The sequence below is a fragment of the Triticum aestivum genome, chromosome 3B, assembly GCF_018294505.1.
Source record: "Triticum aestivum cultivar Chinese Spring chromosome 3B, IWGSC CS RefSeq v2.1, whole genome shotgun sequence".
NCBI classification, from domain to species: Eukaryota; Viridiplantae; Streptophyta; class Magnoliopsida; order Poales; family Poaceae; genus Triticum; species Triticum aestivum.
This window is the reverse complement of record NC_057801.1, coordinates 577,016,117-577,033,553: the sequence shown is the minus strand read 5'-3', so window position 1 is coordinate 577,033,553 and position 17,437 is coordinate 577,016,117.

Here is a 17,437-nt window from a genome sequence, read left to right as displayed (position 1 = left end):
GTAACAGTTAGGGGCCGTCGGGAACCTTGGCCCACCTCTACCGGGATGGAGCCACCTGTCCTTTCAGCCCCCACATCAGAATCAACCGCGGGTACTCAACAAGCCGACCCGACTTTAGTCACCAACTGTATAGTATGTATGAATGTAAGTATATACCCGTGATCACCTCCCGAGTGATCACGGCCCGATAGTATAGCAAGGCAGACTGACAAGAATGTAGGGCCATTGATGATAAACTAGCAACCTATACTAAGTATTTACGATTGCAGGTAAGGTACCAACAGATGTAGCAACAATGACAGGCTATGCAACAGAATAGGATTAATCAAAACAGTAACATGCTATACTACTCTAATGCAAGCAGTAGAGAGAAGAATAGGCGATATCAGGTGATCAAGGGGGGGGGCTTGCCTGGTTGCTCTGGCAAGAAGGAGGGGTCGTCGGTGACGTAGTCGTACTCGGCAGCAGCAGCATCGGTCTCGTAGTCTACCGGAGGGAAGAGGGGGGAGAAACAATAAATACAATGCAAACATAAGCATGACGATGCATGACATGACAACGAGCGGTGTTAGGTGTGCCCTAACGCGGCAGTAGGTGGTACCGGCGAAGGGGGAAAACATCCGGTAAAGTATCCCCGGTGTTTCGCGTTTTCGGACAGATGGACCGAAGGTGAAATGTTGCAGGTTCACTATGCTAGGGACGCGTGGCGGACGAACGGGTTGCGTATCCGGATTCGTCTTGTCGTTCTGAGCAACTTTTATGTACAAAGTATTTTCATCCGAGTTACGGATAATTTTATATTAATTTTCAAAGTTTTACTCATTTTCTAGAATTAACAGATTATTATAATTCAAAATTTCATTTATGACGCCAGCATGACATCAGCAGTCAACTCTGACCGTTGACTAGTCAAGCTGACACGTGGGTCTCACTTTGATTGACAGACTAACTAACTAACAGATTTAACTAAATTAATTAGTTAATTAGATTAACTAACGCAGGTTAATTGGTTTAATTAATTGTCCTAATTAATTAATTACATCTTTATTATTATATATTTTTATTTTTTATTTTTTATTTTTTTAATTTAGTTTTTTTATTATTAAATCGTTCTACGGGTGGGCCCGAATGGGAGTGGCCTATCAGGCCTAACGGGCACTGGGCGCTAGCGGTTACAGGATGCGGGTGCTAGCGGCGCCCGACCAGGCGAGGGCTGAGCGGCACAGATGGGCGCCGGCGTCAGGCGACGACCGGGGCCGCGGTGAGGCCGGCCAGGAACGGCACCGGCGAGGCCGGCCGAGTGGCGGACTGCCGCAGAGGACGGCGGGATTGCGCGAGAGGGCGGTGGAGACGGTTGCGGCCAGAGACGGCGTAGAAGTGGTGTAGTAGTGAGCACGGGTCATCCGGCGCGACGCAGGAGGAAGGCAGCAACATTGGGAAAGTGGGTCGGCGGCAGGGGGCGGAGGAACGCCGGAAGTTGCGGCAGGCAGCACAGCTCGCGAGCGGCCAAGCGGTGACGGCCGGCGAGGCATGCACCGCGAGCAGGGGCGCAACACGGGCGGGCGAGTTGGGCGTGGCAGTAGTGGGCACAACGTTGGGCAAGGCAGGGCTTGGCCAATGCGGGCGCGCGGCCAGGCGGCGCGCGGGCGATGGCCACGGCAGGATGACGTGAGCAGAAGCGGCAGAGCGAGGCAGGGCCGCGGGAAGGAGGCCACGGCGTGAGCGCGTGTGCGCGAGGGGGAGAGGAGTAGGGGGGAGGTCACGGGGATAGGGCAGTGTGCTCGGGGAGGAGTTGGGGTCGGCGTGACGAGGCAGGGGAGCTCCGGGCGACGAGCTTTGACGGAGGGGTGGTCCTCGGGCCTTGGGGAGGGCATTGGGGACGGCGAGACAGCGACGAGATAGTCCTGGGCGGGGTGGCAAGGGTGAGGCGGCACCGGTGATGGGAGGGTGGCGGGGTGGCTCCGACAGGGATTCCTTGCGGCGGCAGCGGCGAGCGCCCCGGTCCCGATCTGGATCAGGGAGGGAGGTAGAGGGGGAGGGAGTGGGTGCGAGTGGGGTGGGGGTTAGGTTTTCTGGGGAGTGGGGGGTTGAGGAGGCGGGGTGGGCCGACCGGCTATGGCCTGGTGGTCTGCTGTGCCACTTGGTCCGGGGGGGTCTGTTGGGGAACGTTGCAGAAAATAAAAAAATTATATGCTTCATCAAGATCAATCTATGGGGTCATCTAGACCCGAGAGAGAGGAGTGCATCTACATACCCTTGTAGATCGCGAGCGGAAGCATTCAAGAGAACGGGGTTGAGGGAGTCGTACTCGTCGTGATCCAAATCACCGGAGATCCTAGCGCCCAACGGACAGCACCTCCGCGTTCAACACACGTACGGTCGGGAAGACGTCTCCTCCTTCTTGATCCAGCAAGGGGGGGAGAGGTTGATGGAGATCCAGCAGCACAACGGTGTGGTGGTGGAAGTAGCGGTGATCTCGGCAGGGCTTCACCAAGCTGAGCGAGAGGGAGAGGTGGTGCAGAGGGAGAGGGAGGCGCCAGGAGCAGGGGTGTGCAGCCCTCCCTCCCCCCTCTTTATATAGGGGCCCTGGGGGGGCGCCGGCCCCCTAGAGATTGGATCTCAAGGGGGGGCCAAGGGGGTGGCTTGCCCCCCCAAGCCAAGTGGGGCGCCCCCACCCCTAGGGTTTCCAACCGTAGGCGCAGCGGGAGGCCCAAGGGGGGCGCACCAGCCCCCCAAGGGCTGGTTCCCTTCCCCACTTCAGCCCATGGGGCCCTCCGGGATAGGTGGCCCCACCCGATGGACCCCCAGGACCCTTCCGCTGGTCCCAGTACAATACCGGTGACCCTCGAAACTTTCCCGATGGCCAAAACTGGACTTCCTATATACAATTCTTTACCTCCGGACCATTTCTGAACTCCTCGTGACGTTCGGGATCTCATCCGGGACTCCGAACAACTTTCGGGTTACCGCATACTAATATCTCTACAACCCTAGCGTCACCGAACCTTAAGTGTGTAGACCCTACGGGTTCGGCAGACATGCAGACATGACCGAGACGACTCTCTGGTCAATAACCAACAGCGGGATCTAGATACCCATGTTGGATCCCACATGCTCCTCGATGATCTCATCGGATGAACCACGATGTCGAGGATTCAAGTAATCCCGTACACAAATCCCTTTGTCAATCGGTACGTTACTTGCCCGAGATTCGATCATCGGTATCCCAATACCTCGTTCAATCTCGTTACCAGCAAGTCACTTTAGTCGTACCGTAATGCATGATTCCGTGACCAAACACTTGGTCAGATTGAGCTCATTATGATGATGCATTACCGAGTGGGCCCAGAGATACCTCTCCGTCATATGGAGTGACAAATCCCAGTCTCGATCCGTGTCAACCCAACAGATACTTTCGGGATACCTGTAGTATACCTTTATAGTCACCCAGTTACGTTGTGACGTTTGGTACACCCAAAGCACTCCTACGGTATCCGGGAGTTACACGATCTCATGGTCTAAGGAAATGATACTTGACATTGGAAAAGCTCTAGCAAACGAACTACACGATCTTGTGCTATGCTTAGGATTGGGTCTTGTCCATCACATCATTCTCCTAATGATGTGATCCCATTATCAACGACATCCAATGTCCATAGTCAGGAAACCATGACTATCAGTTGATCAACGAGCTAGTCAACTAGAGGCTTACTAGGGACATGTTGTGGTTTATGTATTCACACATGTATTATGATTTCCGGATAACACAATTATAGCATGAATAATAGACAATTATCATAAACAAGGAAATATAATAATAATCCTTTTATTATTACCTCTAGGGCATATTTCCAACAGTCTCCCACTTGCACTAGAGTCAATAATCTAGTTACATTGTGATGAATCGAACACCCATAGAGTTCTGGTGTTGATCATGTTTTGCTCGCGGAAGAGGTTTAGTCAACGGATCTGCGACATTCAGATCCGTACGCACTTTGCAAATATCTATGTCTCCATCTTGAACATTTTCACGAATGGAGTTGAAGCGACGCTTGATGTGCCTGGTCTTCTTGTGAAACCTGGGCTCCTTGGCAAGGGCAATAGCTCCAGTGTTGTCACAGAAGAGGGTGATTGGCCCCGATGCATTGGGTATGACTCCTAGGTCGGGGATGAACTCCTTCATCCAGATTGCTTCATGCGCTGCCTCCGAGGCTGCCATGTACTCCACTTCACATGTAGATCCCGCCACGACGCTCTGCTTGCAACTGCACCAGCTTACTGCCCCTCCATTCAAAATATACACGTATCCGGTTTGTGACTTAGAGTCATCTAGATCTGTGTCGAAGCTAGCGTCGACGTAACCCTTTACGATGAGCCCTTCGTCACCTCCATAAACGAGAAACATATCCTCAGTCCTTTTCAGGTACTTCAGGATATTCTTGACCGCTGCCCAGTGTTCCATGTCGGAATTACTTTGGTACCTTCCTACCAAACTTACGGCAAGGTTTACATCAGGTCTGGCACACAGCATGGCATACATGATAGACCCTATGGCTGAGGCATAGGGGACGACACTCATCTTTTCTCTATCTTCTGTCGTGGTCGGACATTGAGCCGAGCTCAATTTCACACCTTGCAACACACGCAAGAACCCCTTCTTGGACTGATCCATATTGAACTTCTTCAATATCTTATCAAGGTATGTGCTTTGTGAAAGACCTATGAGGCGTCTCGATCTATCTCTATAGATCTTGATGCCTAATATGTAAGCAGTTTCTCCAAGGTCCTTCATTAAAAAACACTTATTCAAGTAGGCCTTAATGTTGTCCAAAAGTTCTATATCATTTCCCATCAAAAGTATGTCATCCACATATAATATGAGAAATGCTACAGAGCTCCCACTCACTTTCTTGTAAACGCAGGCTTCTCCATAAGTCTGCATAAACCCAAACGCTTTCATCATCTCATCAAAAGCGAATGTTCCAACTCCGAGATGCTTGCACCAGCCCATAAATGGATCGTTGGATCTTGCATACCTTGTTAGCATTCTCAGGATCGACAAAACCTTCCGGCTGCATCATATACAGTTCTTCCTTAAGATAGCCGTTAAGGAATGCCGTTTTGACGTCCATTTGCCATATCTCATAATCATAGTATGCGGCAATTGCTAACATGATTCGGATGGACTTCAGCTTCGCTACGGGAGAGAAAGTCTCATCGTAGTCAACCCCTTGAATTTGCCGATAACCCTTAGCGACAAGTCGAGCTTTATAGATGGTAACATTACCATCCGCGCCCGTCTTCTTCTTAAAGATCCATTTATTTTCTATCGCTCGCTGATCATCGGGCAAGTCTGTCAAAGTCCATACTTTGTTTTCATACATGGATCATATCTCGGATTGCATGGCTTCAAGCCATTTGTTGGAATCTGGGCCCGCCATCGCTTCTTCATAGTTCGAAGGTTCACCGTTGTCTAACAACATGATTTCCAGGACAGGGTTGCCATTCCACTCTCGTGTGGAACGTGTCCTTGTGGACCTACGAAGTTCAGTAGCAACTTGATCCGAAGTACCTTGATCATCATCATTAATTTCCTCTCCAATCGGTGTAGGCACCACAGGAACATTTTCCTGAGCTGCACTACTTTCCGGTTCAAGAGGTAGTACTTCATCGAGTTCTACTTTCCTCCCACTTACTTCTTTCGAGAGAAACTCTTTCTCCAGAAAGGATCCGTTCTTGGCAACAAAGATCTTGCCTTCGGATCTAAGGTAGAAGGTATACCCAATGGTTTCCTTAGGGTATCCTATGAAGACGCATTTTTCCGACTTGGGTTCGAGCTTTTCAGATTGAAGTTTCGTGACATAAGCATCGCATCCCCAATCTTTTAGAAACAACAGCTTAGGTTTCTTCCCAAACCATAATTCATACGGTGTCGTCTCAACGGATTTAGACGGTGCCCTATTTAAAGTGAATGCAGCTGTCTCTAGAGCGTATCCCCAAAACGATAGCGGTAAACCGGTGAGTGACATCATAGATCGCACCATATCCAATAGAGTACGATTACGACGTTCGGACACACTGTTACACTGAGGTGTTCCAGGCGGCGTGAGTTGTGAAAGGATTCCACATTTCCTTAAGTGCATACCAAATTCATGACTTAAATATTCTCCTCCACGATCTGATCGTAAGAACTTTATTTTTCGGTCACGTTGATTCTCTACCTCATTCTGAAATTCCTTGAACTTTTCAAAGGTCTCAGACTTGTGTTTCATCAAGTAGACATACCCATATCTACTTAAGTCATCAGTGAGAGTGAGAACAAAATGATAGCCTCCACGAGCCTCAACGCTCATTGGACCGCACACATCAGTATGTATGATTTCCAATAAGTTGGTTGCTCGCTCCATTGTTCCGGAGAACGGAGTCTTGGTCATTTTGCCCATGAGGCATGGTTTGCATGTGTCAAATGATTCATAATCGAGAGACTCTAAAAGTCCATCATCATGGAGCTTCTTCGTGCGCTTGACACCAATGTGACCAAGGCGGCAGTGCCACAAGTATGTGGGACTATCGTTATCAACCTTACATCTTTTCGTATTCACACTATGAGTATGTGTAACATCACGTTCGAGATTCATTAAGAATAAACCATTGACCAGCGGGGCATGACCATAAAACATATCTCTCATATAAATAGAACAACCATTATTCTCGGATTTAAATGAGTAGCCATATCATGTTAAACGAGATCCAGATACAATGTTCATGCTCAAAGTTGGCACTAAATAACAATTATTGAGGTTTAAAACTAATCCTGTAGGTAAATGTAGAGGTAGCGTGCCGACGGCGATCACATCGACCTTGGAACCATTCCCGACGTGCATCGTCACCTCGTCCTTCGCCAGTCTCCGCTTATTCCGCAGCTCCTGCTTTGAGTTACAAATATGAGCAACCGCACCGGTATCAAATACTCAGGAGCTACTACGAGTACTGGTAAGGTACACATCAATTACATGTATATCACATATACCTTTAGTGTTGCCGGCCTTCTTGTCCGCTAAGTATTTGGGGCAGTTCCGCTTCTAGTGTCCCTTTCCCTTGCAATAAAAGCACTCAGTCTCAGGTTTGGGTCCATTCTTTGGCTTCTTACCGGCAACTGGTTTACCGGGCGCGGCAACTCCCTTGCCGTCCTTCTTGAAGTTCTTCTTACCCTTGCCTTTCTTGAAACTAATGGTTTTATTGACCATCAACACTTGATGCTCCTTTTTGATTTCTACCTCTGCTGATTTCAGCATTGAAAATACTTCAGGAATAGATTTCACCATCCCCTGCATATTGTAGTTCATCACAAAGCTCTTATAGCTAGGTGGGAGCGACTGAAGGATTCTATCAATGACCGCCTCATCCGGGAGGTTAATGTCCAGCTGGGACAAGCAGTTGTGCAACCCAGACATTTTGAGTATGTGCTCACTGACAGAACTATTTTCCTCCATCTTACAACTGTAGAACTTGTCGGAGACTTCATATCTCTCGACCAGGGCATGAGCTTGGAAAACCATTTTCAGCTCTTCGAACATCTCATATGCTCCGTGTTGCTCAAAACACTTTTGGAGCCCGGTTCTAAGCTGTAAAGCATGCCGCACTGAACGAGGAAGTAATCATCAGCACGTGACTGCCAAGTGTTCATAACGTCTTGGTTCTCTGGGATGGGTGCTTCACCTAGCGGTCCTTCTAGGACATATGCTTTCTTGGCAGCTATGAGGATGACCGTCAGGTTCCGGACCCAGTCCGAATAGTTGTTGCCATCATCTTTCAGCTTGGTTTTCTCTAGGAACGCGTTGAAGTTGAGGTTGACATGAGCGTTGACCATTTGATCTACAAGACATTTTTGCAAAGGTTTTTAGACTAAGTTCATGATAATTAAGTTCATCTAATCAAAATATTTAATGAACTCCCACTCAGATTAGACATCCCTCTAGTCATCTAAGTGATACATGATCCGAGTCAACTAGGCCATGTCCGATCATCATGTGAGACAGACTAGTCATCATCGGTGAACATCTCCATGTTGATCGTATCTTCCATACGACTCATGTTCGACCTTTCGGTCTCTTGTGTTCCGAGGCCATGTCTGTACATGCTAGGCTCGTCAAGTTAACCTAAGTGTTTTGCATGTGTAAATCTATCTTACACCCGTTGTATGTGGACGTTGGAATTTATCACACCCGATCATCACGTGGTGCTTTGAAACAACGAACTTCCGCAACGGTGCATAGTTAGGGGGAACACTTCCTTGAAATTATTATGAGGGATCATCTTATTTACTACCGTCGTTCTAAGCAAATAAAATGTAAAAACATGATAAACATCACATGCAATCAAATAGTGACATGATATGGCCAATATCATATAGCTCCTTTGATCTCCATCTTTGGGGCGTCATGATCATCTTCGTCACTGGCATGACACCATGATCTCCATCATCGTGTCTCCATGAAGTTGCTCGCCAATTATTACTTCTACTACTATGGCTAACGGTTTAGCAATAAAGTAAAGTAATTACATGGCGTTTAATCATTGACACGCAGGCCATACAATAATTAAGACAACTCCTATGGCTCCTGCCAGTTTTCATACTCATCGACATGCAAGTCGTGATTCCTATTACAAGAACATGATCTCATACATCACATATGTATCATTCATCACAACTTTTGGCCATATCACATCACAAGGCATATGCTGCAAAAACAAGTTAGACGTCTTCTAATTGTTGTTGCATGTTTTTACGTGGCTGCAATAGGGTTCTAGCAAGAACGTTTCTTACCTACGTGAAATCCACAACGTGATATGCCAATTTCTATTTACCCTTCATAAGGACCCTTTTCATCAAATCCGATCCGACTAAAGTGGGAGAGACAGACACCCGCTAGCCACCTTATGCAACTAGTGCATGTCAGTCGGTGGAACCTGTCTCACGTAAGCGTACGTGTAAGGTCGGTCAGGGCCGCGTCATCCCATGATGCCGCCGAAACAAGATAAGACTAGTAGTGGCAAGAAAATTGACAACATCTACGCCCACAACAAATTTGTGTTCTACTCATGCAAAGAAACTACGCATAGACCTAGCTCATAATGCCACTGTTGGGGAACGTTGTAGAAAATAAAAAATTTCTACAATTCACCAAGATCAATCTATGGAGTCATCTAGCAATGAGAGAGAGGAGTGCATCTACATACCCTTGTAGATCGCGAGCGGAAGCGTTCAAGAGAACGGGGTTGAGGGAGTCGTACTCGTCGTGATCCAAATCACCGGAGATCCTAGCGCCGAATGCACGGCACCTCCGCGTTCAACACACGTGCGGTCGGGAAGACGTCTCCTCCTTCTTGATCCAGCAAGGGGGAGGGAGAGGTTGATGGAGATCCAGCAGCACAACGGCGTGGTGGTGGAAGTAGCGGTGATCTCGGCAGGGCTTCGCCAAGCTCAGCGAGAGGGAGAGGTGGTGCAGAGGGAGAGGGAGGCGCCAGGAGGAGGGGTGCGCAGCCCTCCCTCCCCCCTCTTTATATAGGGGCCCTGGGGGGCACCGCCCCCCTAGAGATTGGATCTCAAGGGGGGCGGCCAAGGGGGTGGCTTGCCCCCCAAGCCAAGTGGGGCGCCCCCACCCCTAGGGTTCCAACCCTAGGCGCGGGGGGAGGCCCAAGGGGGGCGCACCAGCCCACCAGGGGCTGGTTCCCTTCCCCACTTCAGCCCATGGGGCCCTCCGGGATAGGTGGCCCCACCCGGTGGACCCCTGGGGCCCTTTCGGTGGTTCCGGTACAATACCGGTGACCCCCAAAACTTTCCCGATGGCCGAAACTGGACTTCCTATATACAATTCTTTACCTCCGGACCATTCCGGAACTCCTCGTGACGTACGGGATCTCATCCGGGACTCCGAACAACTTTCGGGTTACCGCATACTAATATCTCTACAACCCTAGCGTCACCGAACCTTAAGTGTGTAGACTCTACGGGTTCGGGAGACATGCAGACATGACCGAGACGACTCTCCGGTCAATAACCAACAGCGGGATCTGGATACCCATGTTGGCTCCCACATGCTCCTCGATGATCTCATCGGATGAACCACGATGTCGAGGATTCAAGTAATCCCGTATAGAATTCCCTTTGTCAATCGGTACGTTACTTGCCTGAGATTCGATCGCCGGTATCCCAATACCTCGTTCAATCTCGTCACCGGCAAGTCACTTTACTCGTACCGTAATGCATGATTCCATGACCAAACACTTGGTCACATTGAGCTCATTTTGATGATGCATTACCGAGTGGGCCCAGAGATACCTCTCCGTCATACGGAGTGACAAATCCCAGTCTCGATCCGTGTCAACCCAACAGATACTTTCGGGGATACCTGTAGTATACCTTTATAGTCACCCAGTTATGTTGTGACGTTTGGTACACCCAAAGCACTCCTACAGTATCCGGGAGTTACACGATCTCATGGTCTAAGGAAATGATACTTGACATTGGAAAAGCTCTAGCAAACGAACTACACGATCTTGTGCTATGCTTAGGATTGGGTCTTGTCCATCACATCATTCTCCTAATGATGTGATCCCATTATCAACGACATCCAATGTCCATAGTCAGGAAACCATGACCATCAGTTGATCAACGAGCTAGTCAACTAGAGGCTTACTAGAGACATGTTGTGGTCTATGTATTCACACATGTATTACGATTTCCGGATAACACAATTATAGCATGTATAATAGACAATTATCATCAACAAGGAAATATAATAATAATCCTTTTATTATTGCCTCTAGGGCATATTTTCAACAGGGTCTTCTTCTATTTTTTTCCTTTTGTTTTGTTTTGTTTTTCTTTTAAATTTTCATTTTTTTAACTCTATCAAAACATAAAATGAGCACCTGAATTTAGTTTGTTAAATATACCACTGCCACCTTGTTTTGGACAACTAAATAAAATTAGTTTCATATTTTATTAATTGGAAAAGGTTTTCAATAACATGTTTTGCTGCTGTTGTAATTATTTTGATGACCTTAAACACTTTATAACAATGTGGTTTCTTCACTACTGTTAATCATGATTTATTTGCTATAACTTGAACATTTTTGTTTTGATATTAGAAAACTTTCATTGTTTGACTTTATTTCAAATTTGAATTTTGGATTGATTTGAATCAACGTGGGACTTAGCAACAATACAAATGGTGACCTGACATCATTAGCAGGGGACTACTGTAGCTTGAATTTTAGGGCGTCACAATTCTCCTCTACTACAAGAAATCTCGTCCCGAGATTTAAGAGGGGGACTAAGGGGGAAAGGTCTGGTTATGAAATTCTAACGAATCTTCTCGGTCTTGGCCGCTCTTCTTGAAGAAGTTGATCCATTACATTGATGTTTTCATTACTCTGCTTCAAGTCACCATGATCAAGTCGTCATCCTTTCTTCAGGATCTCCGTCGTCCTACGAACGTGACCAAGGGAAAAAACTCTGGAAGAATGCATCTCCACAAAGCTGGGCATCTGACAGTGAACTCAATGGGAAATACACAAGGTACCCCACGAGTTGTATTTCACTGAATTCGCTGAGTGCAGTATACGATGGTACCATAGTTTCAAATGGGTAGGCAATCATTTGATGACTAGACAGAAGGTGGAATGGGGGTTTGAACAACAAGAATAACATGGTGTTTGATTCCAGGATGAATAATGGTATAGCATTTAGCTCGTGAATCACATATGAAGCCAGGTGCAAAGGATACATTAGAATCCGGGTTGTAAAGAAGAGTCAGGTTTCGATCCAGTGGACCTGTGGGTTATGGGCCCACCATGTGGGTTGAAGGTAGGAAGGGTGGTGACACCTTGCACAACCGTGACACGGAGGCATGTCAGTGAATAGCTTGTCAGCTATGCCGGCAAGAATGTCCGTACCAAGGACATGGAACGAAGATAGCAATTTTTCTTGCTTGTTGAACGCGGCGAACCAATTGGCAAAGTTATCACCCATCGGTGGTTACCGGAATGTCATCAATAATAGTAACAGGGTCTTACAGACAGAGTGGTACAACAAGGTGCCTACCTAAGCAGGGAATTATCTCTGCTCAGTTAAGTCAGATTCAGGAAAGGTTAAACAAAAGAATGGAAAGAAAAAACGCGATTATCATATTAAACAGAACAATGGAAAGGAAAATTGTGATTACACACAATTATTAGGAGTATATCCTTCCCATGTACAAGCAAAACATGGCATACAGGATAGGAGAGCAAGTACCCAACCATTCAGATAAGAGGCAAGGATTAATCAAGATGTTACACATACAAGGGTGTTTGGATAACTGACCAAGAAACATTTAGCATCGCGCCTCCAATGTTCTTGTTAATGAGCGGGGTATCATAGTCATGCTTCGAGGTAGCAATGATATGGTGTTTCAATCAAGGGACGGACTTTGGATACACAAATGATCCGTGAGGAGCAACTTATAAAAAAGTCTTACAATTTCCTCCAGGAAGAATGGTTACCCTTGCAAAAGAAATTATAATGATAGGCCCTCCAGCCAGGGGGTGCTAGGCATGACATCATATTACCGGGTCATCAAAGGACCAACATCATAACTCCTGGAGAGTTGTCCCAACCATCATATCTGACCGAGATTCAGATCCTATTGGTGTCATGATACCTCAGACTCAGGATGTCCGAGAAGAAAAGGTGCCAGACAAATCGACGAAATGACATTGAAAGATTCTTGGGAAATGAACTATGGGAGCAGGTTCCCGAAACAATAGTTCATCATTAAACCAAGGAGGGGATGAGGATGTGGCTGATGGGCTCAGCGATAATTCATCGAGAATTCTAATCGGATGGATTTCCACAATAATGTGAACAAGAAGATGACACTTGTCAATTCAAATGATATAATGTTGTATGCTCGAGGAAAACATACACCATCAATCATTAGTTGAAAGGTGTGCCCGAAATATGGCCTTAGGCAGCAAGATCAGTGTTAGAGTGACAATCCAATAACCAACAGTCTAAGAACGAACATTCGATTGTTAACTTCTAAGCAATAGGGTTTCTAGAAGTACAGAACTCAAACAACATCATTAGCATATTGGTATCCTGGTTAAAAACAACATGGGGACCAAGGAAGAATGGTGATGGTGAGAAGTATCATCATACCGAGAATTTCTAGGAGGTGGAGCTATCCCCACATCATTCTCAACAGAAAAGACAGTAATACTTCAAGGCAGAACACAACACTAGCTGGAGAGCAAGTTGTATTCATAATGTGGACAAGTTTGCGATGAAAGGAAGTCAAGGGTGTTGTCGATGATAATAGAAATCATCGAGGGCAAGGAGAGTATTTCTCATCATGAACACAGTTGGCATCTCGAAAGAAGTCAAAGTTTTGAAGGTGATCCGACACATTTGCCGGTAGGTTTCAAGAGGATGCAATCAAACACACGGCAACAAGCATGGGAAAGAAGAAGTGGCAAGTTATAGGATCAATATATAAGATGCAAGATCGGAACCAAAGTTGCCTTTCAAGACAAGCAACATGATGTTGAAAGCTCGACGTAAGTCGTGCTCACACAGTGAATAATTCGGGCACCAGAGAAGGATGAGGTAGCACAGTCAAAGGTAGCAAGACCAGGATGCAGCCGATAGTCTAGGAATCACCAGATTGAGTTCAAAATTTCCTAGTAAAAATACTAGGGGTATTTGATTTGTAGTGCGGAATAATTCAATTAGTCGGTGTCCTCGGTTGACAACAACCCAGAACCCGTAGAGTGACTACGACAAGGAAAGACATTACTTCAACAAAGTTAGTAAGATGTGGTGCAATGGCAAGACATCTTCGAGATACCAGGGGGTAATACTAGAAGGTAGAACATGATAGAAGTAGAACCGGGCCATTGACCTATGACAGTAGATACTTCAACCTTGCCAAAAATAGACGAGGCACTGGATTGAATTCCCATTAGATATATCAGATCAGGACAGCATGGTCGGAACCATAATTGTAAGGAATCAATTACAAGAATACCGAAAGAATCATATAGCAGGATAATCATTTGCAAGAAGCTTCCGAGACGGTCTACATCATTTCTTGGGCATGAACACAAAGTTCAAGGTCGACTCCCACTTCTTTAATGCATAACATTTCATTCACCTCTCGCTTTGATAAAACTGTAGTGTTGGAATTTTATTTGGTAGAACACCGAAAGAGTATGAATTGTGAAAACTTTCGGGTTCTCACGGATTAGGGGAAGGCATAGGTTCAACCCACCGGGCATCTTAGTAACATACACCATAAGTTTCAAAAGTAAATACACAAGCTCGAAACCAGAGCATGGTTGGCCAAGCAGAGGATACAACTTACCAAAAATATTATGTATCAGGGGAAGAACTCACAAGGTGATTGGATATGAAGGACACTGTCGGATAAAATCCAACAATGGACCGGGCGATCCACAACGGAGCTGATGTGAGTATCGGTACTCACTCAGAGGAATAAAAGAATGTAGAGGCATCAGATTCAAGAATCACCTGATTAGTCTGATGCTTAAATAGAAAGAAATTATGGTTTCCAAAACGAAGGATCATAAGCAGACGCTCTAATCAAGGATGGATAAGTTGAAAACACTTAGTTGGCAATCAATAAAGGTTTGAATTGCTGAGAACCAACTCCTGTCCGGAATGACGTCTGAGTCGGAAAGATAATTTTAAAAAGGATAACCTATTATCGAGGACTACTAGTCATATGGAATTAACCATAAAGCCAGAAGGCAAAAATTTCAAGAATAATAGTCTGCAAAGGATTTTCAAAAGATCGAAAAGTATTCCGAAGAATTATGTGAGACACATGAACAATTGTGAAGAACGGATCCTCGATAAATGTGAGGGAAAACCCATAAGGGTTTTCATGCGAAATAAAACTGCAAGACAGTAAACTCATAGGATTCTCGGGACAACAGAGAATAGTTCGAGGCATCTTGTAACAACAAGAGCGACAAGAAATGATCATGAGAATGACAAGTGCATACAGATATCCATAGGGATATATCGGTGATAGTGGATTGCAAAGGCGATGAGCACAAGGGTCTCAGGAAAATATTGAGGGATATCCTAAGAATCTTCTGACGAAGTAGGTGATCTTCCGGAATGAGGGCTCTCCGGGAGAAATGGTTACGAGAACCTAGTGTTAGAGTTAGCAAAATCATTTAACCCAAATAGAAGAGAGATCAGAGTCCTAGAGTATAGACGAGGAGTAAAAGATCCTAATACCACCCAATGGTGACGTGGGCCCATAAGCCGCACAGCCAAGTTAGTAAAAACCTTTTTTATGACTAGACTCAACTTTGGCAAAGGATTTTGGAAGGGGGATTCCTACAGGCAGTCGGCTCTGATACCAACTTGTGACGCCCCTGATTCAATCATACACTAATCATGCACGCAAATGTGTACGATCAAGATCAGGGACTCACGAGAAGATATCACAACACAACTCTAAAAATAAAATAAGTCATACAAGCTTCATATTACAAGCCAGGGGCCTCGAGGGCTCGAATACAAGTGCTCAATCATAGACGAGTCAGCGGAAGCAACAATATCTGAGTACAGACATAAGTTAAACAAGTTTGCCTTAAGAAGGCTAGCACAAACTGGGATACAGATCGAAAGAGGCGCCGGCCTCCTGCCTGGGATCCTCCTAAACTACTCCTGGTCGTCGTCAGCGGCCTACACGTAGTAGTAGGCACCCCTAGTGTAGTAGGAGTCGTCGTCGACGGTGGCGTCTGGATCCTGGGCTCCAACGTCTGGTTGCGGCAACCGAGAATAAGAGGAAAAAGAGGTGAAAGAGGGAGCAAAGCAACTGTGAGTACTCATCCAAAGTACTCGCAAGCAAGGATCTACGCTACATATGCATGGGTATATGTGTAAAGAGGCAATATCGGTGGACTGAACTGCAGAGTGCCAGAATAAGAGGGGGATAGCTAGTCCTATCAAAGACTATGCTTCTAGCAGCCTCCATCTTGCACAGTAGAAGAGAGTAGATTGAAGTCCTCCAAGTAGCATCGCATAGCATAATCCTACCCGGCGATCCTCCCCTCGTCGCCCTGTGGGAAAGCGGTCACCAGGATGTCTCTAGAACTTGTCTGGGTGTGTTTTATTAACTATCCAGTTCTAGTTGTCATAAGGTCAAGGTACAAGTCCGGGTCGTCCTTTTACCAAGGGACACAGCTATTCAAATAGATAAACTTCCCTGCAGGGGTGCACCACATTTCCCAACACGCTCGATCCCCTTTGGCCGGACACACTTTCCTGGGTCATGCCCGGCCACGAAAGATCAACACGTCGCAGCCCCACCTAGGCACAACAGATAGGTCAGCACGCCGGTCTAAATCCAATGCGCGCAAGGGTCTGGGCCCATCGCCCATTGCACACCTGCATGTTGCGTGGGCGGCCGGAAGCAGACCTAGCCTCCTTAATACAAGAGCAAGCTTACGGTCCAATCCGGCGCGCGCCGCTCAGTCGCTGATGTCACAAAGGCTTCGGCTGATACCACGACGCCGAGTGCCCATAACTGTTCCCGCGTAGTTGGTTAGTGGGTATAGGCCAGTGGCCAGACTTAGATCAAATACCAAGATCTCGTTAAGTGTGTTATTATGAAGTAACCGTGGACGCCGACCAGGGCCAGGCCCACCTGTCTCCTAGGTGGTCTCAACCTTCCCTGTCGCTCCACCACAAAGTAACAGCCAGGGGCCGTCGGGAACCCAGGCCCACCTCTACCGGGATGGAGCCACCTGTCCTTTCAGCCCCCACATCGGAATCAACAGCGGGTACTCAATGAGCCGACCCGACTTTAGTCACCAACTGTATAGTATGTATGAATGTAAGTATATACCCGTGATCACCTCCCGAGTGATCATGACCTGATAGTATAGCAAGGCAGACTAACAAGAATGTAGGGCCACTGATGATAAACTAGCATCCTATACTAAGTATTTAGGATTGTAGGTAAGGTATCAACAGATGTAGCAACAATGACAGGCTATGCAACAGAATAGGATTAATCAAAACAGTAACATTGTCGTGGAATTAACACGTCAGATGTCCTTAGTATCAGGACTTAGTGGCGAGACCAACGCATCTATGTGGTAGCTTGAGAGGGGTTGATCGGGACAAGAGACGCAACACACAAGAAAAGGATTTAGACAGCTTCGTGCCCTGGGAAACATCATCCGGTAATAGCCCTACATGTTGTTTGTGGCTAGGTCTCATTATGCTCATGGGAGTCGCCGTAAACCGGTTCTTCGTGTCTATCCCTAGAGATTGTTTCTTGTCGCTTCTCCCTCTTTGGGGAGCCCTGCCCCTCCTTATATAAGTTGAAGGGGCGGGTTACATGTA